The following is a 12,246-nucleotide window of genomic DNA, read 5'->3' on the forward strand; positions in this document are numbered from 1 at the left end:
CTCTTACCTCACCTATCAAAAGGCCAGAGTAGTGCTTTCCCTGCCTCAAGGGTCAGGGACCAGACTAGATACTAGATGTGCTTTTGAGGCTTCGTTTGATTTTACATCCCAATTCAGTGATTAGTTGGTGGGTTTGCTTTGAGCTGACTTAAAGATGAGGGGCTATTGCAGGTTCTGTTTATAACTATCTTTCATACTGTTCTTAACTATCTTTCATACTGTTTTCATGATAGTACTTGAGAAAGGATATAGAAGGAATGGATATTGCTGTGGAAGAGGTGGAAAGGGGTCATATCTGGAGCGCATGCAGACAAGGATTCTATTGTATGTTAAGTTCAATGTAATAGAGTGTGGTTGGGTGAGATTAGAAAGTTTGAAGGGGTGTTGTGAACGGTAGGATCATTAGCCCCTGGGATATAAAAATGAGGCTGGCAAACTGTGTCCAAAACAAACAAGGTAGTTCTTTTGTTTTTTTAGTGAAAATAAAGGAGGAAATGGACATTTTTTTAAAAAGGGAAATAACCCAGGAAGGGCAGGCAGGAGGAAAAAATATGGAGAAAGGGGCAGTTAAGATTCAATGGAAATAAAGTCCAGTACCTGAGCTTACTGGCTAATATAATGCCACGTGAATCTTGAAATCTGCAAGTTCTATTTCATCTCTTCACAAGTCTTCCCCCAGCAAAATTTGCTGTAAATCTACTTTGCATAAAAGTTAAATATTTATTTGTATAAAAGGAATACATTGCTCATGTAGAAAATTTAGAAAGTACAGGTGATAAAAGAAGATAAAACCTTTAGTAACCTCACAATTTGGAATAACCAATTTAAATAATTTTGGTATGTATCCTTCAATCTTTTCTACGTCCATTCACTGCACATCTTCTAAAAACATAATCATAGGGGATATGCTGCTTTAGAATCTGCTTTTTAAAAATTTAAGATGGCTTGAATATATTTTCTGTCTCTAAATAGTCTTCAATAATATTTTTAATCATTGCATTTTTAGTGGACATCGCATAATGTATACAAATTACTAGTGTCAGAAATGTATTTTAATCATTAAATATTATAAATATGCTTTAAGCACCTGCAGTCATTTCCATGGGATAAATTCCTGGAAATGCAATTACTGGATCGGTGTAGTTGCAGAATGTTAGGTTTTTTAAATGTGCATTGCCAAATTTCTCTCTTGGAAAATGATACCTATATAGATTCAGACCAGCAGTGGGAGTGGCCAATTCCTGTTTGCTTGAAAGCACTGGATGTGATCACTTTTTTAAAGCCTTTGACGCGTTAATGTTGAAAACAGTGTGTCATGTTTTAATTTGCACATATTTGCTTTTAGATATGTTTGAATTTTTTTGTATGATTTCCTTTGTAAATTGTCTTATGTCACTTGCCTGTTTTTGAGAGCAAGATTTTAAATCAATTCACAAAAACTCTCTTTGGTTAAGGTTATTAACTCCCTTTCTGCCACATGTTGCAAATATTTTGTTTAATTCACCTGCCTTTCAGTTTTGTGTTTGGTGGTTTTATTTTTCTCAAAGATTAACATTTTTATGCTATCAAATCTAATATTTTTCCCTGTGATTTTGGCCTGTATTAGGCTTAGACATTTCTTTTCCACCCCATTATTATATAAATATTACCTTAATTTTCTTCCAGTACTTTTGTGGTTTCATTTTTCACATTTAATTTTATTGCATCCAAAATTTAATTTTATGTGAGGCAGGAGATGGGGATCCAACTTAATCTTTTCCAAAATGAATAACTGGTTGATGAACCTGATTTAATAAGCCATCCTTTTTGCATTAATTTGAAATGTCATTTTAATTGTATGCTGAATTTCAGACTGTATTTGGACCTTCTTTTCTGGTAAGAACAAAACAGGTTTCAACTCCGATAGCTTATAACACATTTTGGTATCTGATAGTGTGAGCTCTATCTAGTTAACACATCCCTTTTCCTCCAAATTTTCGTGAATGTTCTTGGCTATTTATTCTTCTAAAGGAACTCTGGAGTAATTTTGTCAAGTTCTAAAGACAATTTCTAATGAAATATTATTGATAATTGTAACTGCATTACATTTCTGAATTTATTTGGAGAGAAATTCTAATCTTTACAATTAAGCTTTCACACTCAGCAGGATAGTACCTCATTTCATGAATTCAAATCTTCTTTTGTGCCACACAGTAAAGTTACATGGCCTTCTTTATGTTGGCTCTGTATACCTCTCTTTAAATATATTTCTATTTGTTTACTGTCTTTTTCTTCCTTTATATATGTGACTTTTACCCTGTTATGTTTTCCTGCTGTTTATTTCGGGAAATTAGGGAAGCTGTGGATTTTGTATGTTGACTCTGAATTGTTTTCAAGCATTTCTACTGGGTCTTATCAGTGAATTATCATGTCATTTCCAAATAATGTTAATTACATTTTCCAGTTTCCATTATATATAATTGTTTACCATTTTGGCTAACACTTGTAAAAACAATAAATATTAAAATAACAGCTGCTAGGAGGCATCCTTGTCTGCTTTCTGACTTTAAAGGGAGTGTCACTAGTCTTTCACCGTCATACATGACTTGTGGGTACTAACAGTACTTTGGCAATGCCAGTTTCTTTCCTCTCCAAATAAGATATTTTTAGTAATATGTTATTTGTGTATGGCCTTCTTGATGTATAGCAGTTAAACTCTGTGAAAATGGTAGCTACATTTGCCTGGAGTTCTATGACTAAAAGGTGACATATCAATCAAATAGATACCTTTCATATTAGATTCTAAGTGATTTGTACCTCTCTGCCCTGCTGAACTTTTAAAAATCTATAAGAAATAATTTGAAATATATCATATTCAAGTTAGAAAAGTGGATCAAAATTCATGTAATGTAAAGTCTTAATTTTTCATGCAGTATTATCAAGACCTTAGACGTACAATGTAATTGAATGGTCGAAATTTCCACTCGTACTTCAGAGAAGAAATGTTTTAGGTTTATTGTATCTTACTTTGGAGACTACTTTCCTAAAAGATCCACTTTTTAGTAGTGATCCTGTTTTTTGGATTAGCAGGGGAGCACTTTGAAAGTACACTTACAAATATACCTCTGCTTAATGATGTTACAAGCAGTTTATAAAATGTATTAGGTGCTAATATCAAAGGAGCATGCTAACTCAAGATATTTTCAAGTACCTTAGGAATATGGACCCTTTTTATTTGTTAACACTCCCCTGTACCAAAAATAAAAATAAAGTAAAAAGGAAAATTGGCCTGTATGAGTAATACAAGTTTCCCCCCACCAAAATGTGGAAAATATTGAAAAGTATAAGCAATATAATCCTTCCAGTAGAGTTAACCACTGTTGGCATTTGCAGTTGTTTTCTCCTGTGTTCATGTAATTACAATCACACTGCATATATGGATTGTATATTGTCCTTTTATCTAAAATGTTTTAATCATGTGTTTTTTGCCTGGTGGTGGAGCTTTTAAGTATGAAAGCTGGACTGTTTGGACTGTGGGAATGGAGAATGAGGTGATCTGAGCAGGCTTACAGATGGCCAGAGCCCTGAGGATGAATCCCAGGATGAGTTCAGCAAGGTCCACCACGGTCCTCAAACAATCACTGACCCAGGTCCTCAGAATGCCTGGAAAACAAAGCTGAGATTATCCTGCGTGACCTCTGGGAGGCTTAGGGTCAAAACAAAATACTCCTTTTCTCTGAGCAACCGGGTGTCCTCTGGAAGCTGGCCTCCTCTGAGCGGCAGTGTAGACTGCCGTGACTTCTTTGGTCAGTCGTCTGGCACACGGGGATATTTCCAGGGTAGACTCACTCCTGTTGTGCATAAAGAATCCCCTGAAGAAGGAATTCGGATAGATTGGTTTACTCCTAAGGCCAAATTCCAGGGATTTCTGTAGGGCCTTTGGCCATGTGATATTTTTACATAAACATTTTTTAAGACCCCTGTCTGATAGATCAGCATTTCTTTCTCTGTGCTGTAATACTAGTTCTAAAAAACTTATAGCTAATCCATTACCAAGACTGAAAATAGGGAGAGCTTGGATTGGCAATTCAAAGTATTTGTGAATTGCTTGTATTCTCATTTTGTCAGCTTGACACATTTGTAGAAAAAATAGATTTCTAAAAATGTATAATAACTGCTATGCAGTCTGTGTGCTCCTTCTTAGTTTACAATTTTGTTTTACAAGGTTATCTGTAAATTAAGAGCCAACTAACAAACAAGGGATGTTTTAAGAAGGGTAATTTTTGTTCGAATCATCCTTGTATTCCAATTGATTAAAAATAAAATTAGAAAAAACTTTTATCTGTGACCTTGTTACAAAGTTTGAGGATTCTGGTCATATAGATGTGTATTCTTCTGTCATGTGTTCCCTCTATAATTTCTTCCTTGCATCAAACAAATGCCTGGTATTTTTGCTGTTTCCATTTTGTAGAGTATCAAATTAAAATAAATGTGTATCTCAATCTATTCCTTTAGAACATCACTGTCTGTTAGGAATATGAGAGCCACATGTGTAATTTAAAATTTTATAGTAGCCACATTTAACCTAATATATCAAAAATACTATCATTTCAACATTGAATCATATGAAAAATTAAGGATACATTTTATATTTTTTCTTCAGAGTGGATCTTCTAAATCCAGTGTGTATTTTACACTTAACAGCACATTCAGACACTGGATTTTCATCAGAAATACTTGATCTGTATTTAGATTTCGGAAGCTTTACAGTTGAAAAAGTAGACTCACATTCCCAGGTTGTTCCAAACATACCTAAAAGTTTCCCAGTAACAGAAACATCAGGTTTTTAAAAAAATTAAAATGAAATAAAATTTAAAATGTACCTCTTATGTAACTAAGCAAGTAAAAGCTCAAGTGCCATTTTAGTTGTATGCCCAGCATTTAATTTTAGTTACTAGTAGCATAGGGCAGTGAAAGAGAATTGGAGAGAGAGGGAGAACGAGAGAGAACGTGTATGGCTTTGTGATTAACTAGCTGTGTAACCTGGAGAATAGTGCTACCCGCGGCCTTCTGGCCTGGATGTCATCATTTATAAATTAATTATGGGGAATGGACCAGATGTTCTTCTCTGAGGTCCCTCTGGCACTCATAAAATGTTATAAATCTTGTATGCACAGAGCCTCAAAACGCCACACCAACTTGACTGTATTTCAGACCATTTCTGTGAAATAGATGGGTGTGAAGTGTTCTGTTTCATGATAAGGCTTAAGTTAGGGCAGAGATGGGAAGGGCCACATCAGATCTGGTCGTCTGCAGGAGCTCTTGGCTCTCCTTGGGGGGAATAAATGGTCACCTGCTGTAGAACTTACAGAAATCATGTATCTCTTCTCTCAGGTGAAATTCCCTGTATTCCTTTCCTGTTGCTACTGTTACAAATTCCTACAGATTTAGCAGCTTAAAACAACACAGATTTATTATTTTCGTTATGAAGGTCAGAAGCCCCAAATTGGTCTCACTGGACTAAAGTTAAGGTGTCAGCAGGGCTGCGTTCTTTCTGGAGGCTCCAGGGAAGAATCTGTTATCTTGGCGTCTTTCAGATTGTTGAGGCCAGCAGCAGTCCTTGGCCCATGACCTCCTTCTACCATCAAAGCCAACAATCCCCGGTTCAGTCTCTCTCTTTCCTTTAAAGGCCCCTTATTTTAAGGTCAGCTGATTAGCAACCTTAATTCCACCTGCAACTTTATTCCCCCCCATGCCACAGTCACAACATAGTTACAGGCTTGGAGGATTAGGACTTAGACATCTTTGGGGGAGCATTTTTCTGCCTACCACATTGTCAAGTCTCTGAGGTTTCATAGTTTATATGAATAATTTCAGAGCAAGTCGTTTTTGTCTCTCTGTCCCTTCTTCCCACTCCGAGTTAGGCACAGTCAGCCAATAGAAGGTAGGAGTCAACTGTGGGAATTAGGGCTAAATAGTGACCTCAAATGACTAAAGAATTTCTCTTCAGTGAAGCCTGCCTCAGTCTCCAGCTGTTTCTTAAAGCTAATTGTGTGTAGAAGGTTCTTTGACCAAGGACCATGTTCCCACCCATGGAAAGACAGAAACTGTGTCCTTCTAAAGATAATAAGAATGTATTGCCTAAGCTTTTTTTTTAACCTCTAATCAAAGGTATCATAAATGTTTGCCAAAGTTCAGTGTGTAATTTTTTCTCTCTGCTGAGCAGGTGGTTGGAAGTTGTGGAATGTTGGTTTTCTGAATTTAGAATCATGCTGTCTTTGTGAACGTGCTCATTAAATAGAAAAATTGGACTGTCTTAATTTGTATTTCAGTCCACTCTTTTGGGTAGATTTTTATATCTGGCTCTCACTACGATTATTTGCGTCTCTGGTGAAAATGCCACATTTATTTGCAGATTAATTATGCCATTATCAAAAGCTTAGAGGGAAATCTAAATTCACTGTTAGCATTTAGAGAAAATGTACAAGAAACTGATGTAGAAGAGACAAGGCAGGGGTTTTCTGAGTGTGCAAACTAGCACTTATCTTTCGGTTGACAGTGTTGTTTAGGCTTTACCCTGTGAAGTGTTGGTTTGTAGGGTAATGAACTGGTTGGGAGACCTCAATGGTTAAGCACCATTTCACATTTATTGTGAGCTCTGTCCCGGCCATTCAGTCACTTAGCAACGTGCCAAATTCTTTGGAAGGCAATGGGGATACTGTCCTTCAGAGCTGCCATATCGTACAACCCCAGGAGTTACCATTTACATCATTCTGTAGTCTATGAATGGCACCCCCTGGATTTGTGCGGTGAAAGACTATGAGGCCTTATTCAGTGACCCTGATATTGCCCGTGAGAGAGCCTGTAGCCCAGTGGGGGACAGATTTGCATACAGACTCTTACAATCCCCATGTTAGGTGTGAGTGGATACATATTGGTAATAGGAGTGCAGAAGAGGGAGCATCTAACTTATCTTAGGGAAGTCAGGGTATCTAGAAAGGTTTCTCAGAGGAGGCCCTGCCTAAACTGAGTCTTGAAGAATCAATAGGAAATGGTCAGACAAGAAAAAGTGGAATGGTTTTTTGGGCAAAGCCAATCGTGTGCAAAAGCATATGGCGTTTGCAAGACCTGCAAATATTTCAGTATGACTGAAGTGTGAGATTCATGTGGGAACGTGATGACGCAAAGCATTTAACCTTTCTGTGCCTTAGTTCCCCATTTAGTAAAACAAAGAAAACAACGCTCGCTTACCTTGTGGGGTTTTATTAGTAAGATCTCATAAGTAAAATGCTTAGAACAGGGCCTTAGATATTAAAAAAAACACTTAACAAATGTCAGCTGTTGATGTTGATCACAATCATATTACGTGAGGTTGAAAAAGTAGGAAAGGTCTGCATAGCCCATGCTGAGGAGTTTCAACATCAGAAATTGTTGGGGAAATTGTTGATTTTTTAAAAAAAAATTTATTTTGCGAGGCTGATTAGACCCTGGTGATTCGATTCTTACTACTCAAAATCATCAGAGAGACTGATGAAGAAAAACGACACTTTGATCAATTCATACTCAAAATGGAAACCTCTCAGCGTGCCGTGACAGTTGTGGCAATGAGGTGGTGTATTTTCTTCCCACGAGCTGGTAAACTTTCTTGAGCTCCTGTGTTAACATCAAATGGTCTCATAAGTAAGGACGAGGATTTGAAGCAAATGCAGATGAATGCTTTGAAGGGCTGGTTTCAGCGGACGATGCCAGCCCAGTGGATCAGCCTTACTCACTTAACGCCATGCCTGCCAGACAAATGAGAAATCTCAGAGCATTTGGTTCAGGGCACCATCTCTCTGGAGACACCAGAGACACTGATTTTCTCTTCTCTCTCCCTTTATAGATATCCCTTTTTGGGGACATATTCCTCCCCTGATTTTTTTTTTTTTTTTTAAATCATCACCTTTGTTTCAGCACGCTGTCAGGAGATGTCATGATGTTTCGGTTTATCTTGACTCTCTTTAAACTTGGTTGCTTTTTGATGATACTAATCTCAACAATAAACAGTCTCCACAGTGGTCATTTTTTCATTGCATTCAGGAGCTAAGTGGTGGGTTATTTCCGGGAATATGTACTCGGTTAAGACCATCCATTGCGGGTGAATTCACAGTACTATTAATTCCATAAAATGGCCTTTCCATTTCTTAGTGTCATCTTATTTTCCTAACCTATTGCTTTAATCATCTCTTATACTAGATTTTAGAATCTGTTATATTTGGGGGCCTATAGCTCAATGAATGAGTTGGGAGGATAAGATTTGTTTCCCAAAGTTGCTATATTTGTCTAGTAATTCTTTTATCAAAGTACTGTTGAAGGACCTTAGAATGTTAGTATCTTTCTACTGAATGCTTTAGGAATATAAACTTTTTTTTTTTTTTTTACTGGATTTTCATTTAATGCTAGAGTGTTGCTTTATACGTTATATCAAGCGTTGCAAGGTCAGACAGATTAGGCAATACTTTATCAAAACAAAAAATAATAATGGTAAAAAGACTGATAAAGTAAACCTTTTCTTGCCCTCACCTTTATTATGTGATCTCTTGATGTAAACATAAGCATCAGTGTTTCCCCCCCAAATTGATTTTATGTTTCAATTTATAATTACCTTGATTTCTTTAATGATAGTTATTTAAAAACACTGAAGCATTTCACACATTTGACGTGTGCATTTTAAAATAAAACTAGAGTTTAAGAAAAAGTGGAGAAGGCCCATCTAAATTTGCTGCCTTTTGGAACATGTATTCTGAATCTTGTTTTTAAGCATTTAAACAAAAATGCTTTGATGGAATGCTACAATCACTGCTCATTATCTTGAATTCACTCGCAGGTTATTTGTTCTTAACTGTTTAAAAAAAAAAAAAGCGAATGTTCACTATGTTATTGCTCCAAAGGAAATCAGTCACAATTGTTCATAATGGGTGCTTATTTAAAAATGAAAGCCCTGAAAAAAATGAAAGCTCTGAGAAAGATTGCACTCCTTATTTTTAATGCTTCAAACATTACAGATGTTGACAATGTGATGAAACTAGCCTGCCTCTAGTATTTTAGCGGTCTGTTCCATGGAGCAGTTAGAGATGAGACTGTATTATAATGAAATATCTATTAAAATGCTTATGCTATACTGGAAAGTTGGGTGTGTACCCGTGCTACACTGAATTTTATAATGTTCTGGTACCTGTTCATGCTAATGCAACATGGAGAAAATGGTTGCTCTCCCTTACTTGGAATAAACTTAGAGCAAAATTCCAACAAGAGCACCCAGAGCTATTTCTAAAAATGCAAGGCATGTTTTTCTTTTTTTTTTTTTTATTTCTCCAAAATAGGACTGAAGATTTTAAGAAATAAATATGATTTATTATGGCTGTTCTGTTTATAGATAGATACTAGATCATATAAAGTGATTTGGTAACTTGTGAAGAGCCAAAAAGTACATGAAAAAAAATACCCAATTTATTAATAATTTTTAAAATGCAAAAAACAGGGATTTCCCTGGTGGTCCAGTGGTTAAGACTGCCCTTCCAATGCAGGGGGCGCGGCTTCAATCCCTGGATGGGGAACTAAGATCCCACATGCTGCAGGGCGAGGCCAAAAAGTTGAAAAAAAAAAAAAGAATGCGAAAAACAGCAAACCTAAGTGCCAGTTTTTGTTATCTAAGCCTAAGTTTAAGAACAAAAGTGTTGAGGTTGAGGTGCATGTGGAGAGCAAGCACTCAGACTCTGTTGGGAATGCTGATTGATGCAGATTTCTCAAGGGTCTTGTGTTCATCAGAAGCCTTGAAGTAAAAATCCTTTGATCTAGCAGTTCCACCTCTGGGAATTTAGCCTGAGGAAATAATTGAACAATGGAGCCAAAACTAAAGACAGTGATATTCATTGTAGCATTGTTTATAGTAGCAAAAATCGGAAACATCTCACATTTACATCAGTAGTTAATCAAATTATGGTTCCTTTATCCATTGAATATCTTATAGCTGTACAGAATGATGCTGTGCGGGAAAAGATGGCATAATATGGAAAGTAAGTTACAAATTAGTATGTATAATATGGTCTCATTTATGGTTTATAAAAAAGTATACGCTAAGGCTTGGTGGCTATACCCCTAACAAAATGTGAACAGAAGTATCACTGGAGAATGGATTGCAGGAAATATTTACTTTGCTGATTTTTTTAGTATAAGAAATATAGACTTTTTATAAGCAAAAAATTGTTTTTAAATATATCTATGTTTGACTAGCACTTCTACTTTTAATAATCTGTCCTACCAGTATAACTGGAGGAGCATGCAAAGATGTTAGTTAACGTTCAATGCAGCATCGTTAAAAATAGTTTTTAAAAAATAACCCATCTACCTATCCCCTATTGTCAGGAATTTAAATAGGAAAGTCATGGTATAATCGTGCTTCACCGCCATTGAAATTGAAGATGTAAATATGTATTTATTGATATGGAAGAGATGGTCACACCATATAACAAGGAAGAGACTGATTAATAAACGCTGTGTGTAGGTAGGAAGGTAGGTTTGTAGGCAGCCAAAAGTCTGAAATGTTCCACATGACAGTGTCGACAGTAATCATTTCTGAGTAATGGGTAATTTTTAACTTTGTATGTGTTTTTATTTTTTAAATTTTGTTTGTGTTTTTATTTTTAAAATTTTGTACGGTGAACAAGTATGTCTTTTGTTCTCTTATCACCAGAGAAAGTAAAAGTCAACAAAATTAAAGACCAAAAAGAAGAAATAACCAAAAAATATTGTAAGGTACTTTGTGAAATTCCATGGAGATAGATAGATGAAGTATATTTCTAGGAAATTTTACTGTTTCAAAGTGGCTCCCAGGAGAGAGAGCTTAAATCAATAGCCATGGAAGAAATGAAAAAGTTATCAGAGGATGCTTTCTAAATTCAAAGTGCAAGGTCCAGCTGGCCTCAGTAAATTCTTCCAACATTCAAGGATATTAAGTAGGGTGACCATATAATTTATTAAAGGGAGTTTTACTTGGGACAAGTGATGTAAACTGGAGCTTTCGCATGTAAACCTGGATGAATGTTCACATTACTGTTACAGCTTTTTCTAAGCAAAGAGCAAAAGGCAAACTTCCAAGTTTTTTTTATTCCAAAATGATCTTTATATCAGAACTTCACAAAGATAGTGTGTGTGAACATGTACATGTGTATGCTCACACACACCGAAGATCAATCCGGCTTATGAATATCGATGCAAAACCCTTCAATAAAATACCATCAAATAGAATTTAGCAGTACATTAAATAAATACATGGTCAAGTGGGGCACATCACAGGAATGTGAGCTTGGTTCAGTATTGGAGAAGCTGGGCTCCATATTAGATCAAAAAAGAAAAATCTATATTGTCATCTTAACAGGTGACAAAAATGCTTTGCTAAAATTTAACATCCAGTGATATATTGATTGTGGCAATGGTTACGTGACTATATACATTCGTCACAACTCACTGAACCGTATTCTTTATAAAGGTGAATTTTATTGCATGTAAATTATATGTCAATAAACTTAACTTCATAAGAATAAATAAAATCAGTCTTTGGTAACAGAAAAAATATCCAACACACATTCTGGATTATAAAGAAAAAATTTAAACTTAGTAAAATTAGAATAAGGATATGTTACTTTTGTTGCTTTATTTTAAATACCACATAGCCTCATGACAAAGCAGCATGATATTTTGTGAAACACAAGAAGCATTCCCATTTAAGTCAAATGCATGATAAGAATGCTCATTTTCATTGAAATTATAAACCTGACTCAGAAAGTACCAGCCAGGAGACAAGAGAAAGTAGTAATAGATATAAACACTGAAGTGGAACTTATTATTTGTAGATATTTGAAGTACGTACCTAGAAAGAAGAGAATCAACTGGAAATTTATTAAAAACAGAGAAGTCGGTAAGACACAGGGCTGGTTATAACTGGTGCTGGTAGGGGTAGAAGTGGGAAGAAAAGGAAAAACTGGATGCATCCATCATCCACTAGGAGAGGTTTCAAAGGTATCACCCACCATCATTCTCATGTTCCTGACGTGCACCAGGCCCCAGGTCAAGTACTACAGGGTATCCCTTTACTTCTAAGACATGGCTGCTGTCCTCTTAGCCTGTGGCCAGAGACTAGGTTGAGTATAAAGAAAAATGACAAAGGATATTGTGGAAGGAGGGGTCATCACGCAGCAGACCAGGAATGACAGTCCTGGGGAAAGAGGG

At 36.1% G+C, this 12,246-nt stretch overlaps 1 protein-coding gene across 2 annotated transcripts in view; it reads left to right on the forward strand.

Moving 5' to 3' along the window:
- The window catches only part of PIP5K1B (phosphatidylinositol-4-phosphate 5-kinase type 1 beta), a 327,449-nt gene that overhangs the window by 45,479 nt on the left and 269,724 nt on the right, over positions 1-12,246 (forward strand). The window lies entirely within an intron of this gene.

The sequence above is a fragment of the Delphinapterus leucas genome, chromosome 6 (genome assembly GCF_059928025.1).
Source record: "Delphinapterus leucas isolate spDelLeu-1000000601 "Yukka" chromosome 6, BTC_Dleu_Yukka2, whole genome shotgun sequence".
Classification (NCBI taxonomy): domain Eukaryota; kingdom Metazoa; phylum Chordata; class Mammalia; order Artiodactyla; family Monodontidae; genus Delphinapterus; species Delphinapterus leucas.